The sequence below is a fragment of the Dasypus novemcinctus genome, chromosome 18 (genome assembly GCF_030445035.2).
Source record: "Dasypus novemcinctus isolate mDasNov1 chromosome 18, mDasNov1.1.hap2, whole genome shotgun sequence".
In the NCBI taxonomy this organism is placed as follows: Eukaryota; Metazoa; Chordata; class Mammalia; order Cingulata; family Dasypodidae; genus Dasypus; species Dasypus novemcinctus.
This window is the reverse complement of record NC_080690.1, coordinates 61,277,052-61,304,546: the sequence shown is the minus strand read 5'-3', so window position 1 is coordinate 61,304,546 and position 27,495 is coordinate 61,277,052. Positions and strand designations below refer to the sequence as shown.

The 27,495-nt window shown below is 45.0% G+C and overlaps 1 long non-coding RNA gene across 2 annotated transcripts in view; it reads right to left on the bottom strand.

Annotated features, from left to right (window-relative positions):
- Positions 1–311: 311 nt before the first annotated feature.
- The window catches only part of LOC105744839 (uncharacterized), a 106,745-nt gene continuing 79,561 nt past the window's right edge, over positions 312–27,495 (bottom strand). Inside the window, exons 3-6 of one of the 2 annotated variants that reach the window (XR_011646360.1) lie at positions 5,352–6,118; positions 3,432–3,498; positions 997–1,584; positions 312–465 (exon numbers count right to left, since the gene is read on the bottom strand). This is a non-coding gene — a long non-coding RNA (uncharacterized lncRNA). Of the gene's footprint in view, positions 466–996; positions 1,585–3,431; positions 3,499–5,203; positions 6,119–27,495 lie in introns of those variants that run through there. The other variant, XR_011646359.1, reaches the window with a different exon arrangement.

Below are 27,495 nucleotides of genomic sequence, written 5' to 3'. Positions count from 1 at the left end.
ACACGTGGTTCAGGTTCATTTAACTCCTACAAGACTCTGACGCAATACCTCCACGTACCTGTCCTTTTGGACCGATTTCTAGGTTGTTTCCAGTTTTCGCTCCTTACAAACAGGCTGCATCTTTCTCCTGCTTGCCTCCTCCTTTCCAACACCGGAGACATTGGGCCTGTCCTCCTCCATTTCCAGGATTTGGCTTCGATCTACTCTCTCTGGCGGCCCGCGCCCCCCCCCCCCCACCGTCCCACCAGCCCTGCCCTGGTCCAGCCCGGTCTCCTCCCGGGTTTGACCTGGTCCACACTCCACTCTGCAGCCTGAGGCTTCTTGGCGGCCTCATCCCGGTGACTATTCGTCTAGTGCAGTTTCTCCTCCTAGGCCAGCGCACGCCCAGGGGAGGGCCAGAGCTTGTCTTTACCCCTGGTGCCCGGGCCCGGCACAGCACCCTGGTCAGGAATCCGCGGACGTTACCTGGGATGAAAGTGCACTGGTCTCAACAGCTGGCTGCGGAATTCCTCATAAGGACAGGAACTGTCTTGGCGGATCAAAATATGTAGCCTAGCTGGTTGGTGGAGCAGGGGGAGTAGAGCAGGGGTGGGGCGAGAGACTTAGGAAATGCTTGGGAGTTGCTGGAGCTGCGCGGAGGTGAGCTGAACGGATTTGTATCCAAAAGGAACTGGAAATGTTTGGGCGGGATGGGATGGAGAAGAGAGTGAAGTCCCAAGTGTGAGGTTGGGAGGTTAGAGGACCAGTTTTGCCTCCTCCCCACCCCCCCGGGGCATTTTTCACATTGAGTTGGAATTCATGTTACATAAAATCAACTATTTTCAAATGAATGATTCATTGACTTTTAGTCTATTTACAATGTTGCGCAACCATCACCTCTATCTCCTATAAAACATTTCCATCATTTCCAAAACGAAACACTGAACCTGAAAGCAGTTACTCCCCACCCCGCTCCTCGCTGCCCCTGGCAGCCCCGTCCACTCCCTGTGGACCTACCTGTCCGGGACGTTGCATATGAGGGGCGTCCCGAGTCTGGCTCCTTCCACCCAGCACAAGTTCACCCACGCTGCCGCACGGATCAGCACCCCGTTCCCACCACGTCCAAATAATACCCCACCGTTCAGATATACCACCACCTGCCCATCCACTTGTTCTGCTGAAAATAAACAGTCTGAAGCAGGGCGTGTCGAGCCGGAGCATGTTTACTGAGCTAAAGTGGCCTTAATGCAGGAGCTGCCCCAAAAGACGTTTCTGCTCAGCAGGTTGAGCTGGGGGAGCAGCTTCTGTGGCTGCTTGAGACAAAGGGAAGGTGTGGGGGAACGGGGAGGGATGAGGGAAAAGGGAGGTACGATGGGAAGGGGGATGTGGACTGTGGGGATGGGGTGTCTTGAGGCCCAGTTCATTAATTAGCAGCCGGGATGCTGGCATAAGACTGTGGCCATCTGGTGACCATCAGCCAACTGCTGGTTTCTTGGTTACAGTTCTTCTTTCCGGCCGGGGCCAGCGCGGTCTCTATCAGCACCACAAAGAATCATCGGTATGTCAGCCTGGTTCAGTTAGCCTCTGCTGCTGCTTTTTAATCCCCTGGATAAAATGGAAGCTCAGGCAAATCAAGACGGTTAGTAAAATCTTTTTTCATTCCAATTTCACACTTATCTGCCCACAGACACCGCCACCCTCCGGCCATGGACATCTGTGTACAAGGACCTATTCGAGTGCCAGTCCCCAGTGCCCTTGGGCACATACCCAGGAGCGGAACTGCTGGGCCACAGGACAATTCCACGTCAACTCTCTGAAGAACCACCATATGCCGCCCTAAGCAGCTAAGCAACTGCACATTCACGCCAGCAGAGCACGAGGGCTCCCACCTCTCCACTTCTGTCCTTTTGATTATAGCCATCCTCATGGGCGTGAACTGGTACTCATTCATTTTTTTTTTTTAAGATTTATTTTTTATTTATTTCCCCCACCTCCCACCCCCATTGTCTGCTCTCTGTGTCCATTCGCTGTGTGTTCTTTTGCCTCTGCTTGTATTCTCATTAGGTGGCTCCAGAGACCGATTGATCCTGGGACCTTCCAGAATGGGAGAGAGGCAATAAATCTCTTGCACCACCTCAGCTCCCTGTTCTGCTAGGTCTTCTTATTTTCTCTCTGTGTCTCTTGTTGTGTCATCTTGCTGCACCAGCTCTCTGCATGGGCTGGCACTCTGTGTGGGCCAGCTTGCCCTCACCGGGAGGCCCTGGGCATTGAACCCTGGACTTCCTACATGGTAGATGGGAGCCCAATTGGTTGAGCCACATCTGTTTCCCCCTACTCATTCTTTAATTGTTTTCTTCTTTTGAGTTGTAAGAATTCTTCACACATCCTTGGTACCAGACTCCCATCAGATCCTTAGCCTGCAAATATTTTCCCTCATTCTACAGCCTGTCCCCTTTTAAAGTATTTTTATTAATGTAATGAATATCTGTCACCACACCTGATCCCCTGCTCCCATTCCACTGTCTCCAGGGAGGCCCCAGAAACCATGAGGATAGGGCTCTGGTTAAACATGAGCAGGAACTGCAGAGATGGACACAGGCCTTCCTTCTACCCTCCTCTTGGCCTCTGCCCTTCGTGTGCTCTTGGGAAAAGAGCTTGACCCTTCTGAGTCTAGTACCTTCCCATTTGCTTTCCAAGGGCTGCCTGAGCGTTAGAAGATGTGATTCATCTTGGGAGCTGGCTGGCTTGCCTGTGTGCTGCCTGTACTCCCTAGGGGTGGGCACGTGTCCACCCCTCTCCAGTCCCTGCAACCCGGGGTGGCAGTGAGTGTGCTGTTAGTGGGGTATGTGGAATCCTGGCTCATGCGGGGCCTCCCAGTGAGGCAGCTTATCCAGGGAAATGAGGAGAAGATGAGCCACAGCATGGCTGGCGGACAACGTGGCCAGTGGACAACATGGCAGCAAGGCCTGGCTGGGACCTTGAGTGTAACCTTGAGGTTCCAGTTTCTCTTTCTGGGACCTCCCCTTGGCTCCGGATATTCCAAACAGTCCCCACCATTGGTCCCACCATTGATGGGGTAGCCAATAATAGCTGGGCCCCCTTCCATTAGGATTAATAATGGGAGGGGTAATCAATTCTTTAATAAAGGTGACCATGCAAGCCAGATGGCGCTCTCTGCCTGGAGGAGCCTGCACCAAATCTCCGTGTGTGTTTCCATCAATCTCTCCCATTGCTCAGCAAGCTCTGTTCTTTTCCCCCATTTCCCAATAAATTCTTTTTACTGAATGTTAGACATTTGCAATAATTAAGAAGCTATAGCTCAGTTCCCCCTGATATGCACTGGGGAAAGGCTACCCCCCTCCCTCATAAGCTTATGTGTCTAAGGGTAGGGCACTTTTAAAAAGAGAAACCATGTGGAGAAGGGAGTAAAGGGAGATGGAGACCTTCAGTACCTGCATGCCAGAGGGAGATGGAAACCTTCACTATCTGCATATCAGAGGAGATGAAAACCTTCAGTACCTGCATATCAAAGGGAGATGAAGAAACCCTTTACTCCCTATAGATCAAAGAAACACCTGTTCCTCCAGCATTCCAAGAAAACCGAACTCCCTAACCCACTACCCTCTGGCCATACAAGGGGAAATTTTCACTTCCAGGACTTCCTATTGGCCCCTGCACCTCACTCCCACCCTCAACCCCCTCCCACCAACTATCATTTCCCCACCTTGGAAAGTTCTGTATAAATTCAAATCCCCCCTTCCAGGAGTGGGCTGAAGTCTGTTCTTCAGACCCCCTCCGTTGGGAGAGCTTCTCAATAAATTCTCTGCCTGTGGTCAGATCAGTCTCCGTGTCCCAGTGAACACCATTTTTCTCCAACACTGGCCTTACTAAACTGGCATGTTCTTACATTCATTTAAGCAATGCAGCCAAGAACCTAGAGGAATCCAACGTTTCCCATCTTCACCAGGATGGAGAAGGAGCTGTGACAGGGACGTAAGCTTTGGGGGAGAGATTTAGGCTCCATTCATTTTTATTGGGCCCCTGCAGCCTGGAACTCACCAGAGCCCCAGGCTGCCTCCTGGCGGTGGCTCTGGCCTGTTGCAACTTCCTAGTGCTGCCCCGGGGCTCTGTCCAGTCGCCCAGAGGGAGAAGGCAGGCTGGGCAGGAGGAAGGGATTGGACACAGGTCATCGGCCCTCCCTCTTGGGGTTGGAAGCCTTCCCTGTCTCCACAGGGCTGGCCCAAGGGTCGCGCCACAAATCCGGGCCCCTGGGCTCCGGGGTTAGCCCCTCACATGTGACTGGCATGCGCAGGTGGGCCAGCTGCCTGGCCCCGGGGTCCTCTGTGGAGGCTGCCCTCAGGGCCCCCCCTCCCCGCCTCCTCCTCTTTGGAGTCCAGCTCTTCCACGTCACTGGGGATGTCCTTCCCCATCTGGGAAAGAGTAAGGGGGCCAGGGCTCAGGTCAGGGAGGAGGGCCGAGGCCTGGGACTGGGCGGGGGGCTCCAACTCCTGCCCCGACTTTCTTCATGGAGGTGCAGCACACCCGATGAGGCAAGACCAGAACGCGTGCCGCCGCTGCAGCAGCAAGAGCCCGTTGAAGAATTAGGAGCCGAAGAAGGGCCCCCGATGACGTTGTGTGGAGTTGCTGGATGGGGAAGAGCCCCAGGCGAGTGTAGACCACGCCGCTGGGGGCGTGTAGTTGCACATCTCACAGGCCTCCAGCAGGCGGTGCTGCGGCCTCCCCAGGCCCCGAGGCGCAGCAGTAGGAGAAGGTGACCACAGCAGGCCGCTGTCCACCGAAGGGCGCGCCACCTGCTCCGTGAAATCCTTGCGCTTGATGTCGAGGGCCAGTGACCCCGAGTGAGCCGTGGAAACGCCGCGCCGGGAGGCAGAAGCGGGACGGCGCTGGCGGCAGGGGCTGGGCCGGGTCACCGGCCCTGCTCGTTGACGGCGCCCACATCCGTGGCCCGGGGTGGGGGTCGGGGGCGGCACCCTGGAGCCCCCGCCCAGGAGCCTCCGGCGGGCGTCGCAGAGCTTCTTGATCCGGCAGGGCCCACCCGGCGTCGGGTCTGGGCAGGCCGGGGGGCCAGCTGGGGCGCCGGGGAGCGCTGCCCTTGCCTGCGGAAGGGTTTCTCCAGCGTGGCTGTGCGCATCCGGCTCGGGGGCAGGCCGTGCGCGTGGCACAAATTCTCACAGCAACCCCAAAGTACCATTATCAGCTTCACTTTAGTATAATTGTTCGTAGGCATTTATTACACAAGTAATAGGTAATTATGTGCTCATTAAAAATGTTCAAAGATAACAGGAAAAGTTCCCTTTCTGTCCCCAACCCCCCAGCACTGGGTGCGACTGTTGGGTCCATTTCCTCCTTACCCTCAGCTATCGGTCCCCAGCAACTCCTGCGGTTCTCCTTCAGCTGCCTGGACTTGCCCCGACTGGTTCCATTATTCTTTATCTTTCTAGAAGGTGAGACCCACCCTCAGAAAGCAGGGGAAAGGCCTCGTCCTGGATCGGGGGAGGGCTCCCCGTGTTACTGTGGGGAAGTTTGGTGTCCTTTCATGAACACTTGTCAACAAATCTAAAGTAAATTCCACGTGCATTTAACTCTGGATTCTATTTCAACGTGCTTTGGCTTCCAGAACAAGGAGTGGCTGGAAAGGTGAGTAGGGTGGGGACGCAGCAAGCCTCTGCACCGGTGCCAGGCACCGAAGGCCGCCAGGGAACCCCGACTCAGCAGCTCACATCCGGAGTTGATGCCAGCTCTGTGCGTGGGCCCGGCAGGGCGATGCCGAAGACACTCAGTGAAAGTTCACAGGCCAATGGGGAGGCAGACCCACCCCCAGACCATACAGAAGGGCCCACCAGGATGGGAGAAGCTCAGGGACTGTGGGAGACCAGAGGAGGTGCCTAGCCTGGGCAGCAGTGATGGGTGTCAGGGAGGGCTTCCTGGAGGGGCGGCTATGTTGAACCCCTCCGAGGTTTTTATTTTACAATTCCTTTCAAAAATCAAGCATGGCTAATATTTATTTTACATTAAATTTTTTCTTTCTTTTCTTTTCTTTTCTTCTCTTTTCTTCTTTTTTCTCAAGAATTTTGTGCCAGTCTTGGAGATAACAGGATGGATATACATCGATTTTAACCTGCATTAAAAAAAAAATTTATTGAAATATATCACTCATATGTAAACAATAAGCATATAATAGTTGTGAACTTACAAAACAAACATATATAACATCAAACAAACATATATAACATCTCACCCTACCACCAGTAACTTGCACTTTTCACACCTTTTTAACTAATAATTAAATAGCATTGTCAAAGTATTACTACTAAACAAAGTATTTTTCCCCTAACCAATCTTTATATCATTTATATATGAACATATATAAACAATTAAGTGTATAGTAAAAGTTGTGAACTTACAAAGCAAACATGCACAACATCATACAGGGGTCCCATACATCAACCCTCCACCAACACCTTGCTTGTCATGAGACGCTTGTTACAGACTGAAAGAACACTGGCAAAATCTTACTACTAATCATAGACCTTATCTTTCATTTGGTGTGTTTTTCCCCCAACCCACCCTATGTATTATTTTTTAAATATATTTTTTTATGACAGAAGTTGTAAACTTATAAAACAATCATGCACATATGCAGAATTCCCAAACAACTCCGCTCCATCAACACACCACAATGTGGTGTGTCATTTGCTACAGATAAAATAATATCATCTAATTGTTACCATGTCCATAGTGTACATTTGGCACACATTTTCCATACTGCCTCAGTATCAACACAGTACATCTTTCACACAGATGCAAGAATATCATTACTGCTAACCACAGTCCATAGGTCACTCCAGCTGTATTTTTCCCATGCTTCTCCACATTCCCATCACCCTGCAGGAGCGATATACATTTGTTCTAGCTAACAAAGGACACTCTTGCATCTGTACCATCAACCACAATTCTCATTCACCTCTTGGTTTACCGTGCTATACACTTCCTAGATTACTCTCTAGCATTCTGTCAATTGGCATTTACATAACTAGATTACCATTTTCAGTCATATCCCCATTTATAAGTAGCTGTTATTCGCTGTGTGTTACTATCCACTCCATATATTTCCATACCTTTACAGTAAAGCTAATTAAAACTTCTACATACATTAAACATCAGTAGTCCCCTCAGCCCTTCTCTTACCTCCTTTAAGAATCCACCAGGTCTTGAAGATATTTTCCTACAACTTCTTCTAGAAGTTTTATGGTTCTTGCTTTTATTTTCAGTTTTTTAATCCATTTTGAGTTAATTTTTGGATAAGGTGTGAGATAGGGGTCCTCTTTCCTTTTTTCAGCTATGGATGTTCAATTCTTTCAGCACCTTTTGTTGAATGGATTGTTCTGCCTGAGCTGTGTGACTTTGACAGGCTAGTCAAGAATCACTTGACCATACCTGTGAAGGTCTGTTTCTGAACCATAAATTTGGTTTCATTGGTCTATTGTGTCTGTCTTTAGGCCAGTACCATGCTGTTTTTACCACTATAGGTAGGTATTATGATTTAAAGTCTAGAGATGAGGGTTCACTTTTCCTTTTTTTGATGTTTCTGGCTATTCAGGACTCCTTATCCTTCCAAATAAATTTAGTGATCATGTTTTCAATTTTTTCTTTCATGCTGGTGGAATTTTTATCGGGATTGCATTAAATCTGTATATCAATTTAAGTAGAATTGACATCTTGATGATATTTAGTCTTCTAATCCATGAGCATGGAATATTTTTCCAGTTATTTAGGGCTTTTTTTACTTGTTTTAACATTGGTTTGCAGTTTTCTGGATACAAGTGCTTTGCATCATTGGTTAAGTTTATTCCTGACTATTTGAGTTTTATCTGTCATATTTTATTTTCACCATTCTTTTGACACTTTAAATTACTTTCATTGATATAATCTTCATTTCTAGACTCTCTTCCAGGCTCCTTTCTCCTGTCTTTTCTTTTTAGGCTCTAGCACACCATTTAGTATTTCCTGAAAATCTGGCTCTTGCTTAGAAATTCTCTCAGTTTCTGTTTATCTGTGAATATTCTAATTTCACCCTCATTTTTGAAAGGCAGTCTTGCTGGATATAAAATTCTTGGTTGGAAGTTTTTCTCTTGTAGTATCTTAAATATATCAGACCACTGTCTTCTTGCCTTCATGGTTTCTGGTGAGAAGTTAGCACTTAATCTTATTGGGTATCCCTTATATGTTATGCATTGCTTTTCTCTTGCTGCTATCAGAATTCTCTCCTTGTCTTTGGCCTTTGACATTCTGATGAATATGTGTCTTGGAGTTGGGAGTTGGTCTATTTGGATTTTTTCGAATGTAAGTATGTTGTGCTTCTTGGACAGGGATGTCTATGTCCTTCAATAGGGTTGGGAAGTTTTCTACCATGATTTCTTCAAATATTCTTTCTGCCCATTTTCCCTTCTCTTCTCCTTCTGGGACACCCATGACATGTATGTTTGCATGCCTTTTGCTCTCATTTAGTTCCCTGAGACCTTGTTCAATTTTTTCCATTCTTTTCTTCATCTGTTCTTTTCTATGTTCACTTTCAGAGGCCATTTCTTCAAGCTCACCAGTCCTTTCTTCTGCCTCCTCAAATCTGCTATTATATGATTCCAGTGTTTTTAAATTGCATTTATTGCACCTTTCATTCCCATAAGATCTGCTATTTTTCTATGTATGCTTTCAAATTCTTCTTTGTGCTCATCCAATGTCTTAATATCTTTAATCTCTTTAGCCATCTCATTGAACTTATTAAGGGGATTTGTTTGAACATCTATAATTAGTTGTCTCAACTCCTTTATGTCATCTGGAGGCTTATCTTGTTCCTTTAACTGGGCCATGGCTTCCTGTTTCTTGGTGTGAGTTGTAATTTTTTGTTGGTGTCTTGGCATCTGGCTTACCAGAGTTATTCTGGGTGCAGTTTTTCTCTTTAGTTTAGGGTTTCCTGCCCTTTCTCCCTTGCTGGTTGTGCAGTAGGAGCCAAACATGTAGTTGGTGCTGTAAGCTGTGGAGGCTCAAGCTGCCCTCATTGCACCAGGGACCAATGAGTCTTCTTCCAACTTTCTCCTTTTCCAGGGGTAGGGACAGAGTCACAGCTGTGTGGAATAATCCAAGTGCAGGCCTAGACTGTAGTTGCCCAGAGAAACTGATGAAGCTTCACATCCCTTTCTCCCCTGCCTGGGGCTGGGATGGAGCTGCAGGTGTGGCAGCAATCTATGCAATGCTGGTCCAAGATGACCACAGTTGCCCTGGTAGACTTCTGATTTTCAGTCTACTCCAGCCAAAGTTACCTGCAGTTACCTGTACGGGCTGGTGCAGGACTCCTCAGGCTCCTCCCTGCCAGAGGTGAGGCTGAAGCCTAGGCAGGCTGCAGGCTGATCCACCTGAAAGAAACTGGTTCCTGCTGACACGGAGAGTTTCAGTCAGCCCAGCTTCCCCTCAGGCTGGGGGCGGAGTCAGAATGGCTGCTACTGGCCTCTTTCTGACTTGGGCTGGTTCATACCCCAGTTTTTCCCAGGGTTATCTCTTAGCCAGCCAAGTCTACCAATCAGTAGCCGAAATTGGCAGCCAACTGTCTCCTCCTCCCCTGTTTCTGGGAAATGGAGCTTCCAATTACAGCCACAGAATAGCTCCTGAGGTGGCTCGTGCCATCAGAGTAGAACAATCACCGGCCTTTGCGGCTTGGCCGGTTATTTCCCGGAGAGGCTGGTGCAGATCCCTGCAGCTTCCTCCCTTCTGGAGGTGGCAGTGGGGCCTAGGCTAGACCTGTAGTCTGACCTGGATGGAAAGAAGCCGGTCCCCACCAGCACTGGGATTCTCAGTCTGCTTCGCTTCCCCTTGTGCCAGGTGTGGAGTTAAGATGGTGGCTTCTGGCCTCTTTCTGACTTGGACAGGCTCAAACTTTAGCTGTTCTCAGGATTATACTGTAGCCCACTGAGTTTCCTCATCAATAGCTGAAGTTGGTGCTCAACCGTTTCTTCCTCCCCCGTTTTGGGGAAGTGAAGCTTTCAATTCCAGCCATGGAACAGCTCCCAAGGTGGCTTGTGCCTCCAGGGGAGGATGGGCACTGGCCTCCGTGGCGTGGAGCGCTCTACTTACGAGTCTTCTCTGCAGATGGGCAGTCTCCTCCTTTTACTCCTTCAAGGATGTTGCAGGGTGCTCTTCTGGTCTCCTGGAGCCCCCAAACAGGTGCTTCAGCTAGCTCTGGAGAGTTCTGGGTGTTTACTAACTGCCCCGTAGCAGGAGCTGACTCTAAGAGCTCCTTACTCTGCCGCCATCTTGCTGGTTCCTTAACCTGCATTTTCTAAGGCATTTTCATCACTCTTGTATCATCAGAGTTAAGAGTATTTAAAAAACACATGGCTTTGAGAATCCTGCTCTGTGGACCCTTGAATTCAGTGCCACAGTTTTGAATGAGTTCCTTTGCCATTGCTTCAGGGCAGTAGTCTTCTTTGTTTATGTACCACACACATTTTTGAAAAATTTTACATCTCCTCTCAGATTTTTAAGCTGATGTCAAACTATTTTCTTAAGTTTAAATTATTGCACTTTTTGGTGTACTGTAAATATTGACATTTAAAAAATGAAAAGTATACCACTCTAAATGTATCTAGTAGAATCTAAATAGCTTAGACACTTGAGATCTACTAATAGCCATTTAAAAAATACATAAACATTGTAGCAGTTTGATATGGTTTATGAATTCCAAAAATAGATATTAGATTATGTTTATAAACTGGTCTGTACCTGGGTGTGATTAAAGTATGATTAGGGCTTTGATTGGACCACTTCAGTAGGCTGTTGAGTCCCCACCCACCAAGGGTGATAAAAGCGGAGCAGAGGAGTTGGATTGGAGTCTTGATGCTGGAGTTTTGATGCTGGGGTTTTAAGTTCGAGCCTGAAAAGTGAACGCACATGGAAGAACACAGAGGAATAGAAACAGCTCCTTAGGCACAGCAGAAGCCTGGGGGGCAGAGACAGAGCCAGTCGCCTGATAGTCTACAGCTGGCCTTGTGCAGAAAACAGAGTTGCTGAACCCGGAGAGAAATGAACCCTGGGAAGAGAGGAACTCAGGAAGCCTGAACCCTGGCAGATGTCGGCAGCCATCTTGTTCCACATGTGGCAAAAGACTTTAGTGAGGGAAGTAATTTATGCTTTATGGCCTATAACTATAAGCTTCTTCCCCAAATAAACACCCTTTATAAAAACCAACCAATTTTCTGGTATTTTGCAATAGCAGCCCTTTGGCTGACTAATACAAACACCCTCTTCTTTATATTATCTGTGTTTTCTTTGAATATGCATTTCATTCTATTTCCTCCACAGAGTTTTATCCTAATATATTTTCATGTTGAAATAACTTTTAGCGATCATGTTATTTCTGCCCAACAAATACATGTAAATAAAGTGAAATTAAGTATAATTTAAATTTGTTGTGACCATTAGGGTCTAAGAAATTATTATTTTTTATATGAGAGAAGTTGTGGGTTGCTGAACAATCATGCATAAAATACAGGATTTCCATATACCACACTATTATTAACATATAGCATTACTGTGAAACATTTATTACAGTCGAAAGCACATTTTTATAGTTGTTCATGGTTTAGCTTAGGGTTCACTGTGCTATGCAGTTACACGGATTGTTTAAAAAAATTATTCTAGTAACATATATACGACCTAAAATGTCCCCTTTTAACCACATTTAAATTTATAATTCAGTGCTGTTAATTACATTCACAATGTTGTGCTACCACCACCACCCATTACCAAAACTTTTCCATTATTGTCCCAAATGGAATCTCTACAAAAAACTTTTCAAAGTAATTGTACCATTTTATACACCCACCAGCAATGTATTAGAGTTCTGGTTGTTCTACACCCTTGCCATCATTTGGTGTTGTCTACCTTTTTCAATTTAGCCATTCTAGAGGGTATGTAGTGGTGTGTTATTGTGATTTTAATTTGTATTTTCCTGATGACTAATAATATTAAGAACCTTTTCTTATGCGTATTGGCCATTTTTTGGGGGGGATCATTGGTTTTCATTATTGAGTTGTAGGAGTTGTTTTTTTTTTAATATATTCAAGACACAAGTACAATGAGATATCATTTTACACCTATCAGAATGGCCACTATTAAAGAGACAGAGAACTACAATTGTTGGAGAGGATGTGGAGAGATAAGAACACTTATTCACTGTTGGTGGGAATGCAGAATGGTGCAGCCACTGTGGAGGACTGTTTGGCAGTTCCTAAAGAAGTTGAATATAGAGTTGCCACATGGCCATGCAATACCACTACTGAATATATACTCAGAAGAACTGAGAGCAGTGACACAAACAGACATCTGCATACAGATGTTCATAGCAGCATTATTCATGATTGTCAAAAGTTGGAAACAACCCAGGTGTCCATCAGTGGATGAATGGAAAAACAAACTGTAGTATACACAATGGAATATTATGCACCTGTAAGAAGAAATGAAGTCGTAAAGCATATGACAAGATGGATGAACTGGGAAGACATTATGCTGAGTGAAGCAAGCCAGACACAAAAGGACAAATACTGTATGATTGTGTTACTATGAACCAAATATGTTGTGTAACATATTGTATGATTTTTAAAAAAATTATATGTATCCAGTACATTTAATTGAGAAATATATGTTTTTATTCGACTGTGTTTTCTTTTTAGTTTTTTTTTTGTAAATATCTCTCTGCACTGCATTTTATTTTATTTTATTTTTTAAAGATTTATTTATTTATTTAATCCCCCCCCCTTGTCTGTTCTCTGTGTCTATTTGCTGCATCTTGTTTCTTTGTCCGCTTCTGTTGTCGTCAGCAGCACGGGAAGTGTGGGCGGCGCCATTCCTGGGCAGGCTGCACTTTCTTTCACGCTGGGCGGCTCTCCTTGAGGGGCGCACTCCTTGTGCGTGGGGCTCCCTTACGCGGGGGACACCCCTGCGTGGCATGGCACTCTTTGTGTGCATCAGCACTGCGCATGGGCCAGCTCCACACGGGTCAAGGAGGCCCGGGGTTTGAACCGGGGACCTCCCATGTGGTAGACGGATGCCCTAACCACTGGGCCAAGTCCGTTTCCCTCTTTTTAGTTTTTAATTGTTTATATTTTCAGTTACTAAATGTACAAAATAAAGTTAAAAGAAAGATGTGTCTTTTGTGAGATATATGTATGTGTATATTTTCCCCCAGTCTTCAGCTTGCTTCTTCCTTTTTTTTTTAGGAGGTACTGGGGATTGAACCCAGGACCCTGTGCATGGGAAGCAGATGCTCAACTACTTGAACTACATCTGCTCCTCTCTTTTTCATTTTCTTAATGGTGTCTTTTGATGAGCAGAAGTAATATTTGATTAAGTCCAGCTTACCATTTTTTTTTCTTTTACAGTTAGTGATTTTTGTGTTATATAAAAAAAATTTGTCTAACTGAAGATCATGAAAATATTTTTCTGGAAGTTTTATAGTATTAGGTACTTTAGGTCTATTTCAAGTTTCAAGTTATTTTTTGCATGTGATATAAAGTAAAAGGCAGGGTTCCTTTTCTTTCCGTGTGGATATCCCATTATTCTACCATTGTTGAAAAGTCTGCCCTTTGGGCGGCAGACTTGGCCCAGTGGTTAGGGCATCCGTCTACCACATGGGAGGTCTGCGGTTCAAACTCCAGGCCTCCTTGACCCGTGTGGAGCTGGCCCACACGTAGTGCTGATACGTGCAAGGAGTGCCCTGCTCTGCAGGGGTGTCCCCGCATAGGGGAGCCCTACGCGCAAGAAGTGCGCCCCAGAAGGAGAGCTGCCCAGTGTGAAAGAAAGTACAGCCTGCCTAGGAATGGTGCCACACACACAGAGAGCTGACACAACAAGATGATGCAACTAAAAAGAGACACAGATTCCTGTGCCGCTGACAATAAAAGAAGCGGACAAAGAAGACGCAGCAAAATAGACACAGAGAACAGACAACTGGGGTGGGGGTGGGGGGAGAAGGGGAGAGAAATAAATAAAGAAATCTTAAAAAAAAAAAGTAAAAAAAAAGTCTGAATTTTGCCCATTGAATTATCCTGGCACTTTTGTCAAAAATCAATTGACCAGGGCAGTGGATGTGGCTCAAGCAATTGGGTTCCTATCTACCATATGGGAGGTCCAGGGTTTGATTTCTGGGGCCTCCTGATGAAGGCAAGCTGGCCTGCACAGACAGCTGGCCTGTGCAGAGAGGTGGCCCATGCGGAATATTGGCCCAAGCGCAGTGCTGGCTTGCGCAGGAGTGCTGGCCTGCGCAGGAGTGCTGGCCTGCGCAGGAGTGCTGGCCCATGCGGCACGCTGGCCTGAGCAGAGAGCTGGTGCAGCAAGGTGACACAACAAAAAAAGACAAAGAGGAGAGACAATAAGAGATGCAGCAGACCAGGAAGCTGAGGTGGCACAAGAGATTGAACACCTATCTCCCATGCCAGAAGGTCCCAGGATGGGTTCCTGGAGCTGCCTAAAGAGAAGACAAGCAGACACTGAAGAAGGCACAGTGAGGGAAGTGGACTTGGCTCAGTAGTTAGGGTGTCCATCTACCACATGGGAGGTCCACGGTTCAAACCCCAGGCCTCCTGACCCATGTGGAGCTGGCCCATGTGCAGTGTTGATGTGCGCAAGGAGTGCTGTGCCACACAGGGGTGTCCCCTGCATAGGGGGGCCCCACGCGCAAGGAGTGTGCCCCGCAAGGAGAGCTGCCCAGCGCAAAAGAAAATGCAGTCTGCCCAAGAATGGCACTGCACACACGGAGAGCTGACACAAGATGACACAACAACAAAAAGAAACACAGATTCCCATGCCGCTGACAACAACAGAAGCGGACAAAGAACAAGTGGCACATAGACACAGAGAAGAGACAACTGGGTGGGGGAGGGGAGAGAAATAAAATAAATAAATAAATCTTTAAAAAAAAAGAAGGACAGTGAATGGACACAGAGAACAGACAACAAGGCAGGGTTTGAAATATAAATAAATCTTTTTAAAACAACTCAATCGATCACTTATTTGTGGATTCTCAATTTTACTTCATTCATCAATATTTCTCTCCTTGTGCCAATGTACCTTTCCCTTTTGCTGTAGGTATATAAAAAAATCTTGACTTCAGGAATTGAGTCCTTCAACTTTGTTCTTTTTTTTCAAGATGGTTTGGCAATTGATCCTTTACATTTCCATACAAAAATTTTGACATTTTCAACAACAACAAAAAGACCAAAGCCTGATGGGATTTTCATTTTGATTGGAATTCATTTATTTTACAGATCAATGGAGCATTTACATTTTCTTATTTTTAAAATTTTTGTTGTACTACCATATATACGACCTAATATTTTTCCCATCTAACCACACTCATATATATATATGTGTGTATATATATATATACACACACACATACATATATTTCAGTGTTGTTAATTACATTTACAATGTTGTGCTACAATCACCATCCATTACCGAAAACATTGCCATCATTCCAGTTAGGAACTCTGTACAATTTTAATCCTTAACTCCTTATTCCCTATCCCTGCCGCAGGCCCTGGAAACCTATATTCTAGATTCTGTGTGTTTGGTTATTCTAATAATTTCATATGTGAGGGCATACAATATGTGTCCTTTTTGTTCTTGCTTAATTCTATTAACATGAAGTCTTCAAGATACATCCATGTGGTTGCATGTGTCAGAATTTCATTTCTTTTTACAGCTGAATAATATTCCATTGTATGTTTATATAAAATTTTTTTATCCAGTCATTGATGGATGGACACTTGGGTTTCTTCCATCTTTTGGATATTGTGAATTATGCCACTATGTGTATCAGTGTGTAAATATCTGTTTGAGTACCTGCTTTCATTTTTTGGAGTATATAATAATTGGAGTATATGCTAATTCTATACTTAACTTTCAGCATCTCCGGAAGACAATTTGGCAGTTCCTGAAAGAACTTTGAAGAATTGATAAAGTTTTGGTTACTGTGAATAGAGCTGTTGAGAAAGATTCTATCACCACAGGGAATATATTGTTATGAACAGAAGATTGGTAGAAGTTTGGATGTTAATGGTGACTCTAGTAAGTCTTTTTTTTTCTTCTTTTTTTTCTTTGACAGTCTTATACATTTTTTTAATTCTTTTTTTAAAAGATACATAGATCACAAAAAATTTTACATTAAAAAATGTAAGAGGGACATGGCTTTGGCTCAATGAATAGAGCATCTGCCTACCACATGGGAGGTCCAAGGTTCAAACCCAGGGCCTCCTTGACCCATGTAGAGCTGGCCCACACACACTGCTGATGCACACAAGGAGTGTCGTGCCATACAGGGGTGTCCCCCACGTAGGGAGCCCCACACGCAAGGAGTGCACCCTGTGCAACCTGCCCAGTAGTGGGACCGCACACATGGAGAGCTGACGCAGCAAGATGATGCAACAAAAAGAGACACAGATTCCTGGTGCTGCTGACAAGAATGCAAGAGGACACAGAAGAACACACAGCGAATGGACACAGAGAGCAGACAACTGGGGGAAGGGGGGAAGGGGAGAGAAATAAATAAATAAATCTTTAATTAAAAAAAATATATATATATAAAAGAGGTTCCCGTATACTGCCCCCCACCCCCCAGTAAGTCTTTAGAAGGAAATGATAAATGTGTTATTGAAAACTGGAGGAAAGACAACCCTTGTCATAAAGTGACAGAGGAATTGGCAAAACTATGTTTGATTCCTATTAAAGGTAAAATATATAAGTGATGAGATGGGACGATTAGCTGATAAGATGTTAAAGCAAAATATGAAAGGCACAGCCTGGACTTTCCTTGCACTTAGAGTAAAAGTAGAGAGGCAAGATATGATATGAGGGGATCCAAGATGGTGGAGTCGGGAACGGCAGGCTGCACTTCTCCTCTATAAACTGTGGGGAGGATATAGAACAAGTGGAACCAAGTGATAGAGAGGACTCCTAACACAAAACCAAAGAAAAATAAAACCCTAGACTAGAAATGGAAACCAACCAAGTGCATAAGTCCATCAAGATAAACAGATGCCTAGACATCAGCAAAAAATTACAAGCAAAACTAAGAAACAGGAAGTCATGGCCCAGTCTAATAACAAATGAAAAGGAGGATGTGAGACAATTAATACAGGACATCCAAACAAATATCCTTAACTCAGTGAAATGAAGGAAGAGAAAAAGGATATCAAAAGACCCTGGGGCCCTAGGTACTAGTTCTCCTGAGGGCTAAGAGGCCCACAGGGATAGGGTCATGGCAGATAGCTCACTACCATGTGAGGTGGGCTCTACTTTGGAATTTGTGTCCCTGAGTGTGATGGAGCTGGACTCAGATGTGACCTTTTTTTTTTTTAAGATTTATTTATTTATTTATTTATTTCTCTCCCCTTACCCCCGCCCCCAGTTGTCTGCTCTCTGTGTCCATTCGCTGTGTGTTCTTCTATGACTGCTTCTGTCATCAGCGGCACCTGGAATCTGTGTTTCTTTCTGTTGTGTCATCTTGCTGAGTTAGGTCTTCCTGTGTGCGGCGCCATTCTTTGGCAGGTTGCACTTTCTTTCGCGCTGGTTGGCTCTCCTTATGGGGCGCACTCCTTGCGCGTGGGGCTCCCCTACACAGGGGAAACCCCTGCGTGGCAGGGCACTCTTTGCACGCATCAGCACTGCACATGGGCCAGCTCCACACGGGTCAGGAGGCCCGGGGTTTGAACTGCAGACCTCCCATGTGGTAGGTGGACACCCTATCCATTGGGCCAAATCCGCTTCCCATCAGATATGACCTTTCTACACATGCCTCTTCTGTCACTTTTATTGAACCTGTGGTTGGTGCTAGCATTGGAGCATACTCAAGAGACCTGAATCTCTGGACTGTCCATGTGCCACCTGGGCCCTGAGCCTCAGCGGAGTTGCAACTCCTTCCTTCTGGTTTGTTGGACTTACACAGGTCAGCTAACAGGGAGGTGAAGATGGTCAACCACCACACCAGGGAAATGAGAATACCTACATCTGCAAGCAGAGGAATTGCATTCATCATTGGATATCACCATCCCAGGGCCCACAGAATGGAGGAATAAAATATGGACTAGAGTGGACTTATATTGATATTCTACTATAAAACTATTGTGACTACTAATAGAAGAAATTGTAACATTGATGGGGAGAAAGTGGCCACAGTAGTTGCTGAGGGCAAGGAGAGGGAAGAAGAGATGTGATGAGGGGGCATTTTGGGGACTTTGAGTTGTCCTAAATGATATTGCAGGGTCAGATGCTAGACATTATATATTCTGCCATAACCCTCTGAATGTACTGGAGGAGAGTATGAACTATAGGGTAAACTGCTATTCAAGTGGTGCAGCAGTGCTCCAAAATGTGTTTGCCCAGTGGGATGAGAGTGCCACAATGATGGGGGAGGATGTTGGTGTGGGAGGAGTGGGGTGGGGGAAGGGGGTATATGGGAACCTCTTATGTTTTTTATAATGTAACCTTTTTGTGATGTGTGTATCTTCAAAAAAATACAATTTACAAAAATGATGGGGGTGGGGGTGGGGGGTGGGTTATATGGGAACCTCTTATGGTTTTTTAATGTAATATTCTATGTGATCTATTAACTTTAATAAAAAAAGTCATTAAAAAAAGACACTGGGGAAACGGACTTTGGCCCAGTGGTTAGGGCGTCCGTCTACCATATGGGAGGTCCGCGGTTCAAACCCCGGGCCTCCTTGACCCGTGTGGAGCTGGCCATGCGCAGCGCTGATGCGTGCAAAGAGTGCCGTGCCACGCAAGGGTGTCCCCCATGTGGGGGAGCCCCAAGCAAGGAGTGTGCCCGTGAGGAAAGCCGCCCAGCGTGAAAAGAAAGAGCAGCCTGCCCAGGAATGGCGCCACCCACACTTTCCGTGCCGCTGACGACAAAAGAAGTGGACAAAGAAACAAGACGCAGCAAATAGACACCAAGAACAGACAACCAGGGGAGGGGGGGAAATTAAATAAATAAATAAATCTTTAAAAAAAAAAAAAAAGACACTGGGGAAACATAGAGAAGAAATTGTAAGCATACATAAAAAGATAACATCTTACAGTGATGAAAGACAAAATGCAAGAAATTAAAAATACACTAAAAGCACATAACAGCAGATTTAAATAGGCAGAGGAAATAATTAGTGACATAGAAGACATAGTAGAACAGATAGACCAAAAAAAAAAAAAATACAGCAGGGAGTCAGAGAATTGAATCACAACATGAAATACACGAACATAAGCATTATGGGCATCTCAGAGGGAGAAGAGAAGGGAAAGGGGGCAGTAGGAGTGTTTGAGGAAATAATGGCTGAAAATTTCCCAACTCTTATGAGGGACATGGATACAAATGTCCAGGAAGTGTAGCATGCTTCAAGTATAATAAATCCTAAAAAAAAAAAGTATAATAAATCCTAGCAGACCTACCCAGAGACACATACTTACTAGATTGTTGAAAGCTCAAGTCAAAGACAGAATCCTGAAAGCATCAAGAGAAAAGAGATCCATCATATATAAGGGAAGCTTGATAAGATTAAGTGCTGATTTCCATCTGAAACCATGGAGGCAAGAAGGCAGTGGTATGACATAGTTAAGGTACTGAAAGAAAAAAACTGCCAGCCAAGAATTCTGTATCCAGCAAAATTGTCATTTGAAAATGAGGGAAGGGAAGCAGATATAGCTCAAATGATTGAGCTCTTGCCTACCACATGGAAGGTCCCAGGCTCAGTACCAGTGCCTCCTGGAGAAGACAAGCAAGACAGTGAGCTAGTGCAATGGGCAGGTGCAGAGAGCTGACACAACAAGGAGACACAAAGAGGAAAGACGATGAGAAACACAACGAAGCAGAGAGCTGAGGTGGTACAAGTGATTGAGCACCCCTCTCCCACATGGGAGGTCCCAGGTTCAGTTCCTGGTGTCTCCTAAAGGGGAGACAAGCACACAGAGAGCACACAGTGAATGGACACAGAGAGCAGACAGTGAGCACAAACAACAGGGGAATAAATAAATAAAATAAATCTTTAAAAAAAATGAGAGAGATGCCTGATGTGGCTCAGTGATTGAGCACCTTGTTCAATCCTGGGTTCAATCCTTGGCCCTGGTACCTCAAAAACAAACAAACAAACAAACAAACAAACAAAAACAGTTACCAGCTAACACACAGCGGGAGTAATTACCTATATCTTATTCTGACATTTCTCTTCATACAATAAATATGGTAGAGATTTCAGGTACTTGGAGTTACTGATAATTAAATTGTTTGGAAAAACTGAAGAAAAATTACAAACAAAAAACAAAATATGTTAAAAGGAGTAATAAAAATGTTAAAATGCAAAAAAAAAAAAAAAGAGGGAGTGTTCAAAATATTCACAAACAGAAATTGAGAGAATTTGTCAATAAGAGTCCTGTCCACCAAGAAATACTAAAGGGAGTTCTGCAGGTTGAAAGGAAAAAACAGGTGAGAGAGGGTTGGAGGACAGTGTAGAAAGGAAGAATATTGGTAAGAGTAACTAAAGGATAAAAAAGAAATAAAAATAAAACAGTTTCCAGGAAGGTGGCAGAGTAGAAAGACACAGGACTCTCTCCTCTCCCAGAAAAAATAGCTAGAGGACAAGCAGACACAGCCTGGAAAAAATGTTCTAAGGTTTAGGACACCAGGGGAAGGATGGACACTGCCCAGAAGAGAGAGGGACAAATTAAAAGAATCTTGATGGAAAGACCATGAGTGGAAGCTGCAGCTGCAGCAGCCAGTGCTCTTCCCCCACCCTCAGAGCAGGTACTTTTTTTTCCCCTGTAAATGTTTCACTTTTTTTCTCTCTCCTTATTTTTTAAAAATGTTACATCCGAAAAATATAAGAGGTCCCCACATATCCCTCACCCCCCTCACCCCACTCTTCTCAAATCAACAACCTCTTTCATCATCATAGGACATTCATTGCATTTAGTGAATCCATTTTGGAGCACTGCTGCACCACATGGATAATGGTTTACATTGTAGTTTACACCCTCCCCCAGGCCACCCAGTGGGCCATGACAGGACATACATTGTCCAGCATCTGTCCCTGCAATACCACCCAGGACAACTCCAAGTCCTGAAAATGCCCCCACATCATATCTCTTCTTTCCTCTCTCTATCCTCAGCAGCTACATGGCCACTTTCTCCACATCGATGCTACAATTTCTTCCATTACTAATCACAATAGTTCCATAGTAGAATATCAGTAAGTCCACTCTAATCCGTACACTATTCCTCCATCCTGTGGACCCCGGGATGGTTATGTCCACTCCACCTCTATATTGGGAGGGGGTTTAGATTCCACGTGGATGATGGATGCACTTCTCCTGCTTGCAGTTGTAGGCACTCTTGGCTCCCTGGTGTGGTAGTTGACTTTCTTCACCTTCCTGTTAGCTGGCTGGGGTAAGTCCAATAAACCAGAGGGTAGGAGTTGCAAGTCTGCTGAGGCTCAGGGCCTGGCTGTCACATGGACAGTCCAGAGATTCAGGTCTCCTGAGTATACACCAACACCAGCGCCAACCACAGGTTCAGTAAAAGTGACAGAAGAGGCATGTGTAGAAAGGTCATATCTGAGTCCAACTCCATCACACTCAGGAACACTAACTCCAAAGAGGGCCAAATGACATGGCACTGAACTTCAGAGCCACCTAGAGCAGTTACTTTTGAGCTCTCTGGCCTCAGGTTAGCAGCTACAAACAGAGGGGATCACAGGGACTGACTTCCCCAGGAAATGGGAGAGAGAGGGACATAGTCTAAGGCTGATTCAGGCTTTGGCTCACAGATTCGACCAGGTGTGTCCATGAGCCCTTCCAGGCTGGTCCCCCGTTCCCCCCCTCCCCCCGTCTTGGGAGCCACCACAGGACCAAAGAGAGCCAGGACTAGAGAGATCTGAACTCTCTCCATCTCCCTCTCTACCTCCCAGGACTGGTGGTTTAGGATGCAGAGGAGAGTGGAATTATTTCCTACCAGGAAAAGGAAGGAGGCTAATAGCAAAGGCCAGAGAATGCCTCTGAGAAAGTTTGAATTACCAGCCTCTTAGCCTCCAGGAGGGATTCTCTACTTCATTGACCTGGTTCCTCTGGCAGTGAACACACCCCAACCAGGCATCGAACTGGGAGACCAAGGAAGTGCACATAAGGAAATTAAAGTAAATAAGAAAAAGAAATAAACAAAAAAGAAAACAATCAACAAAAAGTTATTGAGTCCAGGGCCCAGTTTTGAGCAACTAACAGGGACAATCCTAAAGACCCAGAATGGGTTGAACCAAAAATCAAAGAATAGCAGTAACACACAGCCTCCTGATACTAAAGCCTCCTGATACTAAAGCCCTATGAAAGAGAGAGAAATTGAGCATCTGAGTAAACTTACCATCCTAATCAGATACGTAGACATTAGCAAAAGATTTACAAGTCATACTAAGAAAATGGAAGAAATGGCCCAAGAAAAGGAATATATTAATGCCCCAGAAGAGAGCCAGGATTTGAGACAACTAATCAATGAGATGCACAAAAAATTTCCAAAATCAAATTAATGAGTTGAAAGATAATATGGCTAAAGAGATAAAGGACATCAAGAAGACATTGAGTGAGCTCAAAGAAGAATTAGAAAACCTGAATAGAAAGTAACAGAGCTCATGGGAATGAAAGACATAACAGGTGAGATAAAAACACATTAGAGGGAAGTGGTTGTGGCTTAAGAGATTGGGCTCCTGTCTAACACATGGGAGGTCCCTGGTTCAGTTCCCAGTGCCTCCTAAAGAAAACAGCAAGCTGGTGCAATGGACAGGTGTGGCAAGCTGACGCAATAAAAGAACAAGAAGAAAAACATAATGAGAGATACAAAAAAGCAGAGAACAGAGGTGGCTCAAGTGATTAGGCATCTCCCTCCCACATCGGAGATCCTGGGTTCAGTCCCAGTGCCTCCTAAAGAAACAAGGAAGACAAGCAGATCCAGCAAGTGCAAATAATGAGGGGGAGGGGGCAGAAATAAATAAAATAAATATTTAAAAAACAACAACAAAACACATTAGAGAGAAGCAGATGTGGCTCAAGCAGTTGGGCACCCTCCTACCACATGGGAAGTTCCAGGTTTGGTTCCTGCTACCTTCTAAAGAAGATGAGTAAGACAGCAAGCTGATATGATAGGCTGACACAACAAGATGATGCAATGAGAGGACAATGAAGAGACACAACGAGAGACACAAGCAGGGAGCAGAAGTGGCTCAAGTGATTGACCTCCTCCCTTCCACATGGGAGGTCCCAAGTTTGGTTCCCAGTGCCTCCTAAAAAGAAGATGAGGGAAGCAGACATGGCTCAACTGATAGAGTGTCCATCTACCGTATGGAGGGTCCAGTGTTCGATCCCCAGGGTCTCCTGACCTGTGTGGTAAGCTGGCCCATGCACAGTGCTGCCATGCACAAGGAGTGCTGTGCCACACAGGGGCATGCATAAAGAGAGCTGCCCTGTGTGAAAAAAGTGCAGCCCGCCCAGGAGTGGTACACACGCAGAACTGATGCAGCAAGATGATGCAACAAAAAAGAGACACAATTTCTCAGTGCTGCTGGATAATGCAAGTGGACACAGAAGAACACACAGCAAATGGACACAGAGAGCAGACAATGGGGCAGGAGGGGAGAGAAATAAATAAAATAAATCTTAAAAAGTAAAAATAAAAAGATGAGCACACAACAGACAGACACAGAGAGCAGACAGCAAGTGCAAACAATGAGGGGGAGAGGAGGAATAAATAAAAATAAATCTTAAAAAAAAGATCTGGAAGCGGACTTGGCCCAATGGATAGGGTGTTCGCCTACCATATGGGAGGTCCGCGGTTCAAACCCCGGGACTCCTTGACCCGTGTGGAGCTGGCCCACGCGCAGTGCTGATGCACGCAAGGAGTGCCCTGCCACGCAGGGGTGTCCCCCGCACAGGGGAGCCCCACACACAAAGGGGTGACCCCCATAAGGAGAGCCACCCAGTATGAAAGAAAGGGCAGCCTGCCCAAGAATGGCGCCACACACACAGAGAGCTGACACAACAAAATGACGCAACAAAAAGAAACACAGATTCCCGGTACCACTGATAAGGATAGAAGTGGTCACAGAAGAACACCCAGTGAATGGACACAGAGAACAGACAACTGGGGGGGGGGGGGGAAGGGGAGAGAAATAAAAAAAAAAAAACTATTGTATTTATTTATTTCTCACCTCCCCCTGTTGTTTTTGCACTTGCTGTGTACTCTCTGTGTCCATTCACTGTGTGCTCTGTGTCAGCTCATTCTCTCTTTTTTATTTTTAATTTTTTAAAAGATTTGTTTATTCCTCCACCCCCCCCCCCCCCCCCCGCCGTTGTCTGCTCTCTGTGTCCATTTGCTGTGCCTTCTTCTGTGTCTCCTTGTTTTCTCTTTAAGTGGCATTGGGAACAGATCCTGGAATGAAACCTTCTGGAGTGGAAGAGAGGCATTCAATCTCTTGTACCTCCTTAACTCCCTGATCTGCTGCATTTCTTATTTTGTCTCTCCTCTGTGTCTCTTTTTGTTGTTCATCTTGCTGCATCAACTCTCTGCTTGGGCCAGCTTGCCACGGCAGGCCAGCACTTCACTTGGGCCAGCTCTCTGTTCGGGCCAGCTTGCCATGTGAGCCAGCTTGCCTTTAACAGGAGGCTCTGGGAAACGAAACTTGGACCTCCCATATGGTAGACCGGAGCCCAATCGCTTAAGCCACATCTGATTCCCATCATCTTCTCCTTAGGAAGCAGCAGGAACCGAACCTGGGACCTCCCATGTGGGAGAGAGGCACTCAATCACTGGAGACAACTCAGCTCCCTGTTTGTATTGTGTCTCTCATTGTCTTTCCTCTTTGTGTCTCCTTGTTGTATCATCTTGTTGCATCAGCTCACCATGCCTGCCTGTTGCATCGGCTCGCTGTCCTGCTTGTCTTCTCTAGGAGGTACTGGAAACTGAATCCAGGACCTCCCATGTGGTAGGTGGGAGCCCAATCGCTTGAGCCACATCTACTTCCCTAAAATAAATCTTTAAAAAACCCAACACAGTAGAGGCATATGACAGCAGACTTGAAATGATGAAGAAAGAATAAGTGTTACCAAAAACAGTACAGCTTCCCAGAGATGTACTTACCAAATGCAATGGATGTATCATGATGATGGGAGTGAGTGTTGCTGGGGGGGGAGTGGTGGGGTGGGGGTGGTGGGGTTGAATGGGATCTCATATTGTTTTTTTTAATGTAATATTTTTACAAAATCAATAAAAAAACAAAAACAAAAACGGTACAGCTTAAATTGAAGAGAGCAAATAACAGAGAGGGAAAAGAATGAAAAAAATTGAGCAGGGACTCAGAGAGTTGAATGACAACATAAAATGCAAAACATATGTGTCATGGGAGTTCCAGAAGGAGAAGAGAAGGGAAAAGGGGCAGAAAGATTGAGGAATTAATAGCTGAAAATTTCCCAATTCTCATGAAAGAAATGAACTTACATGTCTAAGAAGCACACCATACCCCAATCAGAATAAATTCAAATAGACCTACTCCAAGACACATACTGCTCAGAATGTCAAATGCCAAAGATAAAGAGAAAATTCTGAGAGCAGCAAGGGAGAAGCAAACCATCATGTACAAGGGATGTCCAGTAAGACTTAGTGTGGATTTCTTATCAAAACCACAGAGGTGAGAAGATAGTGGTGTGATACAATTAGGATACTGAAAGAGAAAAACTGCCACCCTAGAATTCTTTATCCACCAAAATTGTCCTTCAAATATGTGAGTTTAAAATATTCACATACAAACAGAAACTAAGAAAGTTCATAAAAAAGAATCCACCTTTGTAGGAAATATTAAAGGAAACCTTAGAGCCTGAAAGAAAAAGAAAGGAGGGAGAGGCTTGAAAGAAAGTATAGAAGAAAGAATAGCAGAAAGGATAACCCAAAGAGTAAAAAGACAGACAAAAAATATGCTATGACATAGGAACACCAAAGAATGAAATGGTGGAAGAAAAGAATGCATTTACGATAATATCATTGAATGTGAAGGGATTAAACTTCCCAAACAAAAGATACAGACTGACAGAATTGATTAACAAACAAACAAACAAAAACCCAAGCATGAGCCATCCATATGCTGTCTACAAGACACTCACCTAAGACCCAGGGATATAAACTGGCTGAGAGTGAAAGGTTAGGAAAAGATACTCCATGTGAGTAGTGACCAGAAAAGAGCAGTGATCGCTATACTAATATCAGACAAAACAGACTTTAAATGCAAAATAGTTATAAGAGATAAAGAAGGCCATTATATATTAATAAAAGGGACAATCCACCAGAAAGAAATAACAGTCATAAACATCTTTGTACCTAACCAGGGCTCCCCAAAACACATGAGGCAAACTCTGTCATAACTGAAGGGAGAAATAGACATTTCTCCAATAATCATTGGAGACTTCAACACACACTCACATCATTAGATAGAACAACTAGACAGAAGATCAGCAAGGAAACAAAGAATTTGAACCACCTGATAAATGATCTAGACCTAACAGGCATATTCAGAACGCTGCACCCAAACTCAGCAGGCTACACATTCTTCTCAAGTGCCCATGGATGTTTCTCCAGGATAGACCACATATTAGGGCACAATGCAGCCCTCAGTAAATATAAAAATATTGCAATTATACAAAGCACCTTCTCAGATCATAATGGAATGAAACTGGAAATCAATAATAGTCAGGAAAAAGTAAATTAGCAAATGTGTGGAGGTGGAATGACGCACTCCTAAATAATCAGGGGGCCAGAGAAGAAATTGTAAGTGAAGTTAGTAAATATATTGAGACGAATGAAAACGAGAACACAACTTATCAAAACTTATTGGATACAGTGAAGGCAGTCTTGAAAGGGAAATTTATAACCTTGAACACCTATATTAAAAAAGAAGAAAGAGGGAAGCAGATTTGGCTCAACTGATAGAGTGCCCGCCTACCACCTGGGAGGTCCAGGGTTCAAACCCAGGGCCTCCTGACCTGTGTGGTGAGCTAGCCCACACGCAGTGCTGATATGTGCAAGGAGTGCCCTGCCATGCAGGGGTGTCCCCCATGTAGGGGAGCCCCACGTGCAAGGAGTGCACCCCTCAAGGAGAGCCGCCCCATGTGGAAAAAGTGCAGCCTGTCTAGGAGTGGTGCCGCACACACGGAGAGCTGATGCAACAAAAAGAGACACAGATTCCCAGTGCTGCTGACAAGAATGTAAGCAGACAAAGAAGAATGCACAGCAAATAGACACAGAAAGCAGACAACAGGGGAGGGAGGAGGAAGGGAAGAGAAATAAGTTAAAATAAATCTTTAAAAAAAAGAAGAAAGAGCTAAAATCAAAGATCTAACTGAAAAACTGGAGAACAGGAAACCAATGCCAAA